This window comes from Dipodomys spectabilis, unplaced genomic scaffold (genome assembly GCF_019054845.1).
Source record: "Dipodomys spectabilis isolate Male_0828 unplaced genomic scaffold, ASM1905484v1 ptg000264l, whole genome shotgun sequence".
NCBI classification, from domain to species: Eukaryota; Metazoa; Chordata; class Mammalia; order Rodentia; family Heteromyidae; genus Dipodomys; species Dipodomys spectabilis.
Window position 1 is genome coordinate 9509875 of NW_024870941.1, and position 14518 is coordinate 9524392.

The window sequence follows — 14518 nt, forward strand, 5'->3', positions numbered from 1 at the left end:
GCCTGCTAGGGACCCAGCAGCCCCTCGCGCCCCCCTGAGGCCTTGGTGAGCTCTGCAGAAACCCTGGCCTTCCTCAGCCAGGGTCCCAGTGACCACAGTGTCGTGTTAACTGACCTTACTGTGCACCGGGGCAGTGTCTTCGGGTCTGGAGGCCACAGGCCAGCATGGCTCTGAGGCCGGGATGGAAATGGGGCGGGCCTAGGCAGCCCTGGGTTCTGTTCTCCTTTTTATTTGGGGGAAGCAGTTCCCCCACCTTCTCAGGGCTTGGGGAGCTGTTCTTCACGCCCTCTAAATCTGGGGCCCGCAGGTCGCGGGCGGCGGTGGCCAGCGGCACTAAGGAGGTCAGCCTGGTGGGAAATGTCACACAGCTGCTGCCCTGCCGGTGACCCACATCCCGGCCGGCCCACTGAGCGCTGCAGGCAGGTCACATGGCGCGGTGGGGGAGCGTGGGGTGCCGAGTGTGCGTGCACACGGACGCCCTGGCACACCGTCCTGAGAGATCTCAGAAGTGGGCTCAGCAGACCCCACCCTCCACAGCAGACGCCTGTGACTCCGGTCCACTCCCTGGCTTTGCTAAGCCTCACCTCTTTCTTCACAGCCACACCGTCCTCTCCCGCCAGCACGACCTCTTTCGCCATCCTGACTGGCCGTGCTGGGCCAGCCCTGCCTGGTATCAGCCTTAATGTCTACTGCCGTTGACCCTCCGGACAGGCAAGCACGTCACCTCTCCGGACCTCTCACTCGTCACTGTATGGTCCCCAAATGCCACCACCATCCTCAGTCAACCCTGCGGGGGCAGGCCCACCTGCCTGGAGCCAGCCTCACAGCTGTGGGCCTGCTGTGCGCCCGCACGGGGTCCTCCCCTGGGCCAGGCTTGTGGGGCGCACTGCACCGGGACTGGGGTTGGTCTGCAGATCACACCCAGGCCCCCGGCCCCCTTAGCTGGGTCTCTGTTGCTGCTCTGCTAATTCTCTAAATAAACACTGATGGATGCTGCGAGGGCGGGCTGGGTTGGGTTTTGTAGCTTGTTTATTTATTTATTTCTCCTTTTTTTCTCTTCCCTCTAAATTGGCACGGCGAGGGTAATTCACAATTCGCCCTCCTCGCTCCCATTTCAGCGTGCTCTCCTCTGCTGCCTAAATTATCTAATTTGTAATATTTCATCTCCCTCCCTTTCATCTCCCTCTGAACACCCCAACCGGCTAAAATAAATATGTGGGTTTTTTTAATTTAAGGAGTCTAATTCAATATGGCAGGCGGAGCTCCCCACTCAGCCAGCCCTCCGTCTGCCCCAGGGGGAGAGGCCCCGGGCTCACCTGTGCCCCAGCAGCAAGCCCTGAGGGAGAGGCCCGGGACAGCCCGCGGAGGCTCCCGTACCTTCCTTCCCGTCCCCGGCACAGGCCTCACCTGCATCAGGTGGGTGGAGCGAGGCTGTGTGGGAAGCGGCGGCCCCTTCCTCCTATCTGATTCTGGCACATTTACAACAGACCCACTGGCCCCCCTGAGCTCTATCAGCAGAGTGGACCCAGGCCCTAACATTGCCACAGAGACCACCTTGCCCCGCTGTCTCCACCCTGGAGACCCCGGCCCTCCTGCCCACAAACAGGGCCCTGTCTCAGTCCACCATGCCATCATCCTCAGATCTGCCCCAGGGCCCAGACTGTGCCTGACCTGGTACCTGGCCCAGCTTAGGAAGGCCCCCACGTGGTGTCTCCTGGGCAGACCTGGCTTTGGAGTACTGAGAGGGGTTACACAGACGTGACGGCAGACACCCACCTCACCTAATGGGTCAGCCCTCCTTATCTATGCTGGTGGAGTGACAGGGGAATGCTCTCGCAAGGAGCCCATCCTGAGGTGAGGTGTCTCATGGGCAGGGTGTGGGCCCCAGGGTTGCTTTATCTGACCCTTGTCCTTCTCCCTTTGAGCTCCCACAGCCAGCAGGAATGTCTGCAAGCAGGTAAATATCCATGGAAGCGCAGGGCTGACCATCTTCCCCCTCCCCCACCCCTTACAGCACTGGCCAGAATGTGAACATAGCACCACCAGCATCCACGCTTCTCCTGGGACATCTGTGTGGGCAAGCAGGCTGGCAACACCAGCAAGGTCAGTGCACAAGGCCCTTCTGCTCCTGGTCGGGGGTCGCAGAGTCTGAGGGAGGATGGTGCAGTGTCTGTTCTAGGGAGAGAGAACGTGAAGCAGCTCCATGGCCGCACCTGGTTCTCCGTGTTTTACAGACGAAGTTTCATTGACTCTGTGGAACAAGCGGGGAAATTGAAATGGTAGGAATGGTGTTCAGAGACAGGAGAATGGCCGTGCAGGCCCACAGCGGAGTACTCTATGCCTCGAGGCTGAGGAAGCACAGAGATACACGGCATCCGAAGTCATCGTGCAGAAAGCTCAGGATACAAAAGGAAGGCATGGAAGGAGGGAGGCCTGGGACACCGTGAGGAGCGTCGGGAGCCGTCGGGAGCCTGGGGGCTGCTTCTCTCCAGGCAGGCGTTTGGAGAGAGGTGAACACAGGGAGAGGCTGGGAAAGAGGCCGGAGCTGAAGGACGTGAGGAAGGTGTGGACAGGGCTGGGCTCTGTGGGAGCCGGGGGAGGGGAGGCAGGCTGCCCTGGCTTTCCAGCAGAGTCGAAATGCTACATGATTTTCAAAAGAGTGCGGCACCTATCGACCCAGCACCCTGAAAGTGAGAGAAGCACCCATCCACAGAGCTTGAGACGTGGGTGATACGTTGCTCTGAAGTGGAGCAGCGGTCCTAGGACTCGCGTAGGGGGCCTCAGCTGCCAAGTGGCAGGGTGGGGACCTCAGCAGATGGCACAGGTGGCAGTGCCCACAGCTCTCACACCTCTACACCAAAGTCCCCCTGAAGGGGGGCTCCCTCTTCTTTCCCCCAGGAGAGCTCGGCTGGCTGATGGACGGACAGCCTCTGCAGCTGTGGACCCCTCCTGCTCTCCCACCCTCCCACCAGGGATAGGCAGAGCCCCCTGAGGTGCAGGAGAAGCAAGAGGCTCCTGGAATCCAAGGCCAAGCCTTCCCAGGCCTACTCCATGTTTCCTGACACATGATCATAGGGCCATCCTGGAACCCTGTGTGCCAGTTTGTAGAGGCATTTAACAAGCACATTTCCATATGCTCATGCGTGTGTATATGCACCTGCATGCGTGTACACCCATACACACAGCGGGCCAAGCCCCTTGGAAGTTGCAGTCCAGGGTGAATCAAGTCTGATGGAGGTTTTGAGAACCCAGCAGAACCCAGCCTGGCTTTCTGGGCCCCGCTCTAAGACCCTGGGTCACAGCTGGGGAGTGGGTGGGGAATGCAGAGAAATGGAGGACTTCACGCGCCATCCTCTGCCCACCGACAACCCCCATATCGGCACTCATTCATGTACCTAGTCCTCAAACAGCGGCCAGGTCACCCAAAGCCTGGGCCAGGGGACAAGAGCAGAAGCAAGGATGCCCAGCCCTGCCAGCCAGGGGCTGGCGTGGGGACGCAGAGGACACTGAGAAGGGCGATAGTCTCTTCCTCCGAGGCCCCAGACTGCAAGAGAAGATGGAGAACAAACCATGTGGAGAGGGGCACAGGCTGCCCATCGTGTCTGGAGACACCCATTGTTGTAAGGTGAATCTCCCAGAAGCCACACTTTAAAATATAGAATATTGGAGTCTTTATTATACAGTTAACAGGCTGCAGGCCACCAGTTGTTACAAAGGCCTGCAGCATACAAATACACATAACCCAGCTAGGAAACATGCTAAAGAGGAAAGAAATAACAAGAACAATACCAACAAGTCAATCCAGCTCCAATGGAGAGCTGAATTGGGACTCCATGATGACTGGAGACGAGCCAGGACACAGGACACAGGACACGATCACAGAGACACACGTGGCATGGAGTCCCCTGGCTAGGCTGGTCTGGGACTAAATAGGTCGGTGCCGGGGGCAGATCCTCAGGAAATTCCCAGCCCCAGGCACTGGACTGACAGATCCAGTAACCTATCAGCCAAGCGCCTGCCCCTGCCTCCAGGGGTCCAGGTACATCCATTACCTGGGAGGCAGGTCTTGAGCAGGGGTGTTTCATTCTCCCAGCATGAAGACAAGATGCCAGACCCTACCATCCACCATGTGGCCAATATGGCTCCCGCCAGACCTGACCTCCTTACTTCACCATGAGAGGGCCAAAGAAATGACTGTTCGGTGCTCACTGAGTCACGCAAACCAGGTTCATCCATTCCTTTTGACATTGTCTAAATTGCCATCATCGACAGTGTTTAAAACAAACCACCGTCACCTCCATCACCACTATCATCCTATCCTGTCACCACCACCACCATCACCACCATCACCATCATCGCCAGCATTGTCTTCCCTTCAGGTTGGAACCCTGGTAAGGGTAGGTGGCAGAATGACACAGCCCATTGAGCTGTTTGGTCAGAGGATAGGGAAGGATTTGTCAGGCTACTTGCTTTCTATGTGACTTTGTTATTTCTAAGCCCCGTTTCCCTACCTTAAAGAGAATTAAGCTTCAGCAACCTCTCTTCAGTGCTGTTTTGAGAGTGGGATGATTTGAAGTAGACAGACAGACAGACAGACAGACAGATAATCAGTCAGGGGCTTGAACTCTGGGCCTGGGTGCTGTCCCTCAGCTCTTCAGCTCAAGGTGAGTGCTCTACCACTTGAGCCACAGCTCCACTTCTGGTTTTCTGGTGGTTTAGATAAGAGTCTCACGGCTTTTCCTGCCCAGGCTGGCCTGAACCGAGATGCTGAGATCTCAGCCTCCTGAGTAGCTAGGATTACAGGCGTGAGCCATTGGCGCCCAGCTGAAATATTTTAAAGTATTGTGTACATTTTGAAGGCTGAGTACATGCTCTGCATTAGGATCACCACATGAGGTCCATTCCCAGCCGTGCCCCTGCTTACCACCTCCCACCAACCACGCGTTTGCCAGGTCTTGGAGAGGCTGCAGTTCCAGGAAGCAACCCCAGCAGCTGGAAGACTGATTATGCCTTTGACTGGAATACAAACTCTATGCATATAAACATGAAAATTCTTTAGGCGATTCCAGCGGTGGTCCTCAGGGACCGGCTGCCCTGCCTTTGGCAGAACTTGTCTGTGAGGGACAGGGCTGTGGGAGTCAGAGTGAAGGAGGAGACTTTGAAACACCAGCATTTGATTGGAACAACTCTACCACATTCTTTCGGTAAAGCATCAAGCTGACTTTACAGAGGCCCAAGCTGCCCTCCAGGGTCTCAAACCTGGGATCTCCCTCCTTGCCTTCTTCCCTCTCTCCCCAGAACCCTTACAGGCTCTGGAATGTCTACCAGTGGGAACATTGGCTTGGGAGGGGACAGAGAGATGATGCTATACCATGTGATCCTTCCCCCTTCCAGTCCCTCTCTACCCCAGCGTGGCTACATAAAGTCATGTGCAGACATGGAGGCGGAGATTGCCTTCACCCAGCATAAGGGAGCCTTTCTCTAGAGGGCAACATGGTTCAGGCATTCCAAGGGGAGAGAGTGTCCCAGATCAAGGAGGGATACAGAGCAGGAGGAGGAGAAGGGGTGGGGGAGGAGGAGGGGGAAGAGAAGAAGGAGGAAGAAGAGGGGGAGGAGGGGGAAACTGAAGTTCCTGTGCCAGTCAGCTGTTGGCTCTGAGCACTGGCTCTGCTCTTCAGCTCTGGGTCTGTGATCTCGTGGTAATCCAGTGTTAGTACAGGCTGGGTTCTGGGCTAGGGGAAGCAGGCAGGTGGGGCGGAGCAGATAGAAGAGTTCAAGTCCACCTTGGCTGCTCCATGTCCCGTGAGCTGTGAGAGTGTACGTGTGCACACAGGCTGGCATATGGGTGTGCATGCATGTGTGTGTGCGTGTGCACACACATGCACGCGCGCGCACACACACACACACACACACACACACACACACATACACACACTTCTCCTGTCACCACTGCAGCCCCGTTCTGGGCCTCCTGTGCTGGGCTGTGGCTGGGACATAGGGCACCACGTAATGCCATCTGCACGCCCTGCGGTGAGTGCTGTGGTTACTCCGGCTGGGCTCCTACCTGGCAGGACCATCCCTGTCCCCAGGGAGGAGGTCCTGCCCTACCTGGGCAGTCGAGTGAAGCATGCTTGGGAACTGAGGAAGGCCTCTCTCCCTGAGCTAGGACAGCCCATGGTGACCTAAGTGCAGAGTGTGCTGGAAATGAGGGCAGACGGGCGTGCAGAGGGCATTGCCTCCTCTCTGGATGCCTGGGCACAGCCTCCCGGGCCATCACTTCTGCATTCCTCCTGCTTGGCCCCAACGTCAGAAACCTCCCCACCCCACGCCCCCTGCACCCGCCTCAGAGCAGTCTGCCCCAATCCTTTAGGGGGTTCTTCAGACCCAGGGAAAAGCCCCAACTCCCTGTGCCCTCCACTGCCTTCCTAGAGGCCGACCTACCTCCTTTCTCTCCCTCCCTTGACCATGCCCTGGTGCCACTGACAACTCAGCGGAAGAAAACTGCCACCATGTCCATGGGGCCTGTGGTCAGGACAGGGTCCCAGGTAGGTGACGGTAACTCAGGGTAGCCTGCAGTGAGGAGCAGTCCTCAGTCATGTAGCTAGTGGGAGACCCTCAGCCGGTGCCCGGAGCCGTGCCTGGAGCTGGTGCTCAGAGACTATGCCCAGAGCCGTGCCCGGAGCTGATGCTCGGAGACAATGCCCATGGACTTCTCACATGGCCAGGGAGGCACATTGTGTTGTGTTTGTTCACACAGACCTTTCCAGAGCTCCCCCTGCACCGCCCCCCCCCCCATTATTTACATCTCGTGAGTGTCCTTCATTTGTTACAATGGATGAGTTGGTAATACGCTGTTATTAACAAACGCAGTTTTCCCCTGAGTTTGCTCCCAGCCATTAGAGGACACTGGGCCCACCTACTAGGGTGACTTTCTCTCACCTTTGCCCTATTGGGACCTAGTAGGGTTCCATCCACAGGTGTGGAGGCCACAGCTTGGGACCCTCAAAATCCTCACACCTGTCTCCTGGCGGCTCTACCCTTCCAGGCCTGCATTCCCGTGTCTCCATCCTGAGAAGTAGAAGAGATGGAGGCCCAGAGAGCCTGTGTCACCTTCCTGGTCTTAGAGGTGCTGGTGGCCATGTGTCATGCTGCTATCATGCAGCCATCTGAGGTCAGATGCCACACGGTGCCACGCAGAGGCAGGCGAGGAGGGGCAGGGAAGCGCAGGGTTCCCAGGAACAGGAGTGTCTGGAGCTCCTTCGTAGGCCTCCTACCTCTGTATTTCTTGCTAAGAAAGTGTTCCAGTCTTTGCGCATCAGCCCCTCCTCACTGGTGTAAAGAGAAGGCAGAGCAGCAGGAGTATGCAGGCCATCCGCCAGGCCCAGCCTCAGCCTCTTTTCCCGTGGGGGCCTCTCTGCCTCCCGGGAGGTCGCCCTCCAGCCTCAGCCTCAGCTCATACAGCTGGTTTCCTTGGGCAGGCCGCTCCCCCTCCCAGCCTCGGTCTTCCCATCCGCGAGAGGGACGGCTGACAGTCCCTAGGAGGTATCCTAGGGTGTGCTGTCCACACACGATGGGCATATGCCTGTGTCAGTGTGGTCAGGATACTGAGGGGCCCTGATGGAGACCCCAGGACCTCTGCTGAGGTAGTGAAGACAGAAATGATCATTAGAGGTCACAAAGGAGGGTGACTGCCCGTGACGGGGGGGGGGGGGGGGAGGAGGGAGAGTCAGCCATCCCCCCTGGGCTTTGCTCCCCTTCCTTCTCCAGTAAGGCAGGCTGGGGGAGTCCCCCGCCCCCTTCCACCCCTCACCCCTTCCAGCCCCACTAAAGGCACTGCTGCCTCCTGGCGGGCTGGGGGCACAGACATCAGGCCTTGGGTATGGATTCCTGAGGGTAGCTAGGGCTTCCTAGAGATGCCCAGGCCTCTGTGTGGGCCTGGGGAGGGGAGGAAGGCCACAGGTGGGGGCTCACCAGGCAGCCCCAGGTGGGGGCATGGTCTGTGTTCAGGAGGGGCTGGTGTATGGCCTGCAGCCCCTAAGCACCGAGTGTGAGCAGGTGATGCTCGGAGCTGGCCAGCCTCTTCTCCTTTGGCTCCCCGGTCTCTCTGATTGCCTGTATTGATTTTCACTGTGCTGTTTATTAAATGCTTAATCTCTCCCCACTGAAGGCCAGCTTGGCATCCTGTATTCCTGGGGGCTCACTAAGCCCGATGAGGGGCAGCTGGAGAAGCTATCTGCACAGGCCCTGAAGCCCACAGACCCTACATCAGGACCCGGGTCAGAGGGCGGGTGTGGCAGGGCACCTGGCCCAAAGACAGGCATGATAGCATTGCTATCAAACCAGGCGCGAGTAGCAGGTGACAAGGGCTCGCTCTCAGTCTGATGATTCACCAGGGATTGTCTGTACCCCCGTTCAGGATCGTTGGTGATCAGGGATCCGTGGTGTACTCAGTCAGCACTGTTAGCGATCAGGGCTCAGTCTGTGATGAGGGATCAGTATGCACTCACAGTCAGGGCTTAGCCCATGACCATGAATCACTCTGTGCACAGGAACAGAGCTAAGTATGTGGCCGGGCCGAGATTCAGACAGTGAGGAGGGTTCAGACGTCTCCCTCCCTCCGAGAACAGGGTCAGGATTAGCGTCAGTAAAGATCCTTCGAGGACTGGAAACCATGCTCTGACTCAGGCTGTTTCTGGCCCAACTCCGCCTGGAGCAGGCCCTGTCCTTCCTTCCAGTGGGTCAGTCTTGAAGACCTCCCTGGAAGGCCTAGCCAGGAGTCTCGGTGCAGATCTGATGTCCACCTGTGGCTCGGCAGCATGGTCGGCGCTGGGAGGGGTCCTGCCTTGCCAAGAATGCAGAATGCACAGCAGGGCCTCATCGTCTGTAAGGGGTCTCCAAGGCCTCATGGTACCCTCACCCGGGAGCCTGGGCACCGGGGCACCCGTGGCTGGCTGGTGCAACCTCGGCTCTCCCTGACCTGCATTTCCTGTGAGGGGTGTTAGGAAAACCCGCAGATCACACCTGGTTTGCACTGGGAGTATTGTGAGGAATGGCTGAAAATAGCCTGAGCCCAGGGCAGGAGGAGCAGGGCGCCCGGTGGGCGGGCAGAGGCACTCTGGTTACATAAGTGCACGGCCACCAGAGCCCCTCCAGAGCGGGCTGTGGACAGAAAGTCAACAACACAACCAGGAGAAAACCCCAACGCCCCTGCCTGGTGCCCTTACCTGGTGCCCCTCACCTGCTTCCAGTCTGGGGAAAGACGGTCAGTCAGCCTGGCACTCCACCAGGGAACTGAGTGGGAGAAACCATTCGACCCTCTGGCTCCTGAGTCCCACACACCAGCCCCGAGGAGAGGCCCCCCCCTCCACCTCCTCCTCGGCAGCCTGTCCTGAGTCCTGGCCCGGCAAGGACCTGCTGTTGGCATGGGCCAGCACCTTTGCCTCTCTCAAAGAGCCAGTAAATACAGCGAAATTCTGGTATTCCAGCTGACAAGGGCAACAAGCCACAGAAGAGATGTGGGCTGGGCAGATCCCCAGCAGAACTAGATGCACTCTCCCCCGCCCCCCACCGCGAGCTCTGCACCCGCCTCCATCCCAGCCTGCAGGGCCAGCTCCCGAGCGCCACACATTAGAAGCTCCCAGGAAGTGTGTGTCGGGCCTGACGCCCCTCATGTGGCTTCTGCCAGGCAGGCAGTCCGGGTCCTGTTAAGAAGTGCAAGGTGAGGGTACGGAGGCTGAACCCTGTACGGAACCCCGGTAAACCTGTCTGCAGTACAGTCCTGGTGGTGGGTCTTCAGGTCCACCTGCAAGACCAAGCCTAAGTCCACACAGAGTGTGGTCCCCTGAGCAAGGGCAGAGAAGGCGTTCGGGAGGCAGGTGGGGCCAAGAGCCATGGGGCAATGGGCCTGGGACAGACCTGCAGCTCCCTGAGCTTCCCACCAGGGTTAAGCAGCCTCTGGGTTTGGGCGCAGACCACGCAGGGATGTGCATGGTGTTCTTCATTTGCAGCTGAGGCGGGTATGGTGGAGCCCGAGCTCACAGAGCTCACATAGCTGCCCGTCCAAAGCATGACTGTACTCTGGCCAAGATGCCCATCCTCACCCAGCAACCCTGATGGGCAAGAGGTAGACACCAGCTGCCTTGCCTGTCCAGCAGTCTGGAGTTTCCGGTGGTACTTGCTAGAGGTGAAATTAAGGAGGGGGTAGGGCACTGCTGCCCAGGAGCCCAGGGTGGCACCCAGGAGAGAAGCAAGGAGAGGAAGAAGCAGGGAGGAGAAGGGCTAGTCCCTAGGCTACAAGGTGGGCACAGCTGAGGGCATCTTGCACATGTTCCTTTCTGCCTAGAACCCTCTCAGAGCTGCTGTCACCCTGACTGGCCCTGAACTGAGATAGCTAGACGCACACCATGCCCAAGAGTAGGTGTGCAGGTGTGGCAGGGCAAGGCAGGCCACAGTCAGAGAAGAACTCACAGAATGCAGGAGCCCAGCTGCATGAGTGCCCAGGGCCACCTGGTGCCTGTCTTGGCTACCCTTGTCCCTAGCTGGCCTCAGGGCACAGAGCCTGGTCACTGGACCAGGCAGAGCTCACCGGACAGAGGGACTGGGGGGGTGGCTGGATTGACCTGAGGTGCCTGCAAGCTCAAGCAGACATGGGGACTTCCTGGAGGAGGCTCGCCCTCTAGATTGCTGCTGCCGGGGAAGTAGGGAGCCCTACCAGTAGCATACTTCCTCAGACAGTCCCTCCCAGTGGTCTCAGAGCATGGGGCCTTTGGGGCCCAAGAAAAGTTGGGGTCTTGAGGGGGGGGACTTGCAGTTGCTGTGTGGTGACGTAGCGGGTCCCTTGTCCTGACTGTGAGGTTTACGGTGGCCATCTCCTGAGCAGCAGAAGTAGCTGGCTGATCCTGTGCCCAGCCCACACACATACTGCGGCCTTAGACTTGCAGGGTCCACTGTGTGCCCAGGCAGAGCCCAGGCTGCCTTCCTTCTGCCTGTCCACTGAGAAAGCTGGGTGAAGCTGGCTGACACAAAGAGGCCTTGTTTGCCATGGAGCTCCCAAGGGCAGGGTCAGGACCAGGGGGTTATGGAGTCAGCAGTCTACCACTGAACCCCGGTAAACCTGTCTGCAGGAATGGGGCAGCCCTGAGTAACAAAGACTGGCAGGGACTCTGAGATAAACTTCCTGCTGCCTCCCTTGGGGGGCTTCCTACCCCTCCCTACACTTCTCTGATTTTAGTGCCCCAGAGATCCCTGGGAGTCTATACTCAACCTCTGGCCATGTCCTGGATAAGTAAAATTGCCACAAGATCAAGGGTCACTGTGTGACAAGGGCTAGGGTTCAGAAATGGGCTTGAATTAGGGCATAGTATATAATCAGCAATCAGAACCCTGACCAGATTCATGGCACATTGAGCTATGAATCTGTATCAGCATAGGTACTCACTATATTACCAGGATCAGGGATCAGCCTATGACTAAGATCAGGGCTCAGTGTGTGGCCAAATGTGATCAGGGTCTTCGATGTCAACCAGGGGTCCCGGCTGAGTCTGTGACTGCGGTTAGGGCTTGGTTTATGGCCATGGGTAGCATTTACAAGGTACCAAGGGCCTCATTTCCTCTGGGTTGTGTGAGGACACTTTGGGACTTGGGATCCGAATGGATGGACCATCAATTCCGGGATTTTTCCTGGTCACTATGCCCTTGAAGAAAACCAGTTTGGATGTGGGATGGTCCTGGTGGGGGGGGGCAGGACTTGTATGGGGGGGGAAGAGCCCCTCCTGCTTGCAAATTGGGGGCTATCTCCCGGCTTAGAGTATTGAGATCCTGTAGCATCTGGGCTGTAGGAAACCTTCAAACCCATGAAGTTAAGCCAGTCACATACCAAGAGGGAAACTGAAGCTGCAGCAGTGTCAGACATTGCCTGCCTCCAATCCTCAGGCACTAAGCTGACAGGGTGGCTGGGCCGGGGTCTGCTCCACGATTGTCTGGGCTCTGGATCAGAGCTGGGAAATGAGGACTCCCCCCCCCCTTTTTTTTTTTAAAGGAGTAAGCTGTCTTCCCACGACAGGGAGAGGAAAGGCGTGTACCCCTACCCCCAAACTTGTAGGGAAAAACCTTTTGCTTTGGGGGGTCGGTTCTGAAGGAGTCGGAGGCCAGATCGCAAGCTTGGAGCCAGGCAACTCTGCTCCCCTCCCCCATCGGCAATGAGCTGAGAGGCAAGCTGAGAGCCTTGCTGCTGTGGATGCTTCTTGGCCTGATATCAGAGGCCCCCTGGTGGCCACAGACTGCTACTGCAGAGAGGAGACCAACGCAAGGGCAGCTGGACCCAGGACTGGTACAACAGGGGTTCCCAGAGGCACCCAGGATGCCACCTCCTTTTCTTTTTGTGGATGTCAAATATTTCAGGAAGAGGCACTTTCCCTGGCTGCGGAGGGAGGAACCGAGCTGCTCAAGCAGTTAGACTGGGAAGGAGGACCTCTTGGCCTTGCAGGGTAGAAGGGAGTCACTGAAGCCACCCCTGGAAGGAGCAGGCCACAGGCGGATCTGGGCAGGGCCGTCTGGTGAGACTCAAGTCCCGCTGACCTGCGCCATTTTCCCTTGGAGACTGGGGTGGAGGACAGTGTGGTTGGTGAGGTGCTGGTTGAGGTTATGGGGGTGGCCACTAGACAGCAGCGTGGGTGGCTGCTGACACTCAGGCTAAGTGTGGTGACAGAGATTGTGAATTCACGTTGGTGCCAGCAGTGATCATACCTGAGGGAGACGCACGCCGAATCCGTGGAGAGAAGCACACAGCTGGACCAGCAACAGCATCATTGGTCAGCTAAGATGCTATGGGGAGGGGAGGACTGAACCCCTGTGCAAAGGGCCCTGCGTCAGTGGACCACAAGCTGTGAGGTGGGAGCCAGGGGCTGGGGCGGAAGTGTCCTGGGGGGAAGCCCCAGCTTCGACGTCTCTGAGGGGTTTTGATTTAGCAGGACCCCGCTGGGTGCGTGGCTAACGTTCTGAGAAGCAGGGGAGGGACCAGGGGCGGCTGACAATGGGAGATCCAACTGCATCAGCTTGAGAACGAAATCCCAGAGGTGTCCCCATTGTCACCAAATCAAAGAATGGCAGAGGAGGATGGGAGGGGCAGCCACACAGGCCCAAGCCAGGGCTAGCCCTGCCTCCTCTGGGCTCTGTCCCCAGCATCAGGACAGGCCTCTCCTGTTCAAGACTGGACCACCCCAACCTGAGTGGCTTGCCTGGCCTCCCCCTGCCACCTGCTCCTCTTGGATGGGTCCCAGTCCCTGCCTCTGGCTCCGTCTCCCTGCCCATCACTCATCCAACCCACCCACCCACTCACCCACCTATTCATGCATCATCCCTCCATCTGTAGCCCACCCTTCTCTGTCAGCCCTCCCCTCCCGGGCGGGCCGTCCATTTAACCCTGGGTCCTGCTCACCCACCCCAGCCCTTTCTGCACACAGGCACGCACAATCCACCACCCAACTCCACCTGCCATCCATCCATCCATCCATCCATCCTCCCGCCCATGGGCCACCTCTGTCTACACTCACTGACCCTACCTCGCACCTATGTGTCTGTGCAAGCCCCTAAATTCTCCCACCCACCCACCCACCCATCCATCCATCCATCCGTCCTCTGTCCGTCTGTCCGTCCGTCCATCCATCCATCCCCGTCACCCGCACGGCAGCCACTCCCCTGCTCCTGGAAGAGGCCGGCCAGAGCGGAGACCTAACTTGGCTTCCCTGCTGCGCGGGGCCGGCCGGCTCCCGGCGGAGCCGGCGCCCGCGCGCGGGGCCCCTCTCCCGGTTGCCCCGCTCCCCGCCCCCGCGCGCCCCCCGCTCGCGCTCCCCCTCTAATGTGTGATCTGGAAGCTCTATAAAGCCTGATGTAATCCGTAATGCAGTCTCTGGCTCCCGATTCGGGATCCAGTTTCAGAGAGCGAGGGATTGGGGAGCGCCGGCAGCCGGGCGGGCGGGGAAGCAGCTCGCCTCTCTCCTCCTCCTCCTCCCCTCGTCCTCGCCTCCTCCCCCTCCTCCCCCCGCCGCCCCGCCCCCGGCTCCGCTCGGCGCCCCCCCCCCCCCGCCCCAGGAAGGGGAAAAAAGGCGAGAAGAGCGGGGCCGGCGCGCGGAGCGGAGCGGCGGCGCGGCCGGAGAGGGAGCGGCGGGCGCAGGCGGCGGCGGCGGCGGCGGGCGCGGCGTTGGCGGCGGCCCCGGTGGAGCGAGCGGAGCGGGCGAGCCGGTGGCACAGGCGGCCGCGCCGCGTCCTGGCCCGGCCCGGGCCCGCGCGCCCCGCAGCGCCCGCAGCGCGGGTACCCGGACCCTCCGGGCGCCCGGGGGGCTCCGACAAGCGGGAGGGGGTGGGGAGGGGCCTGCGAGCACCCGCGGGCGCGCCCCTGGGGACGCTCGGCGAGGCCGGCAGCGGCCGGGGGCGGCGGCGGCGGCGGCGGCGGCGGGAGCCCCCCCCCCCCGCCGGGGCGGGAGCCCGGCTGTGCCGCGGGGGGCGCGGGGCGCTCCGGGGA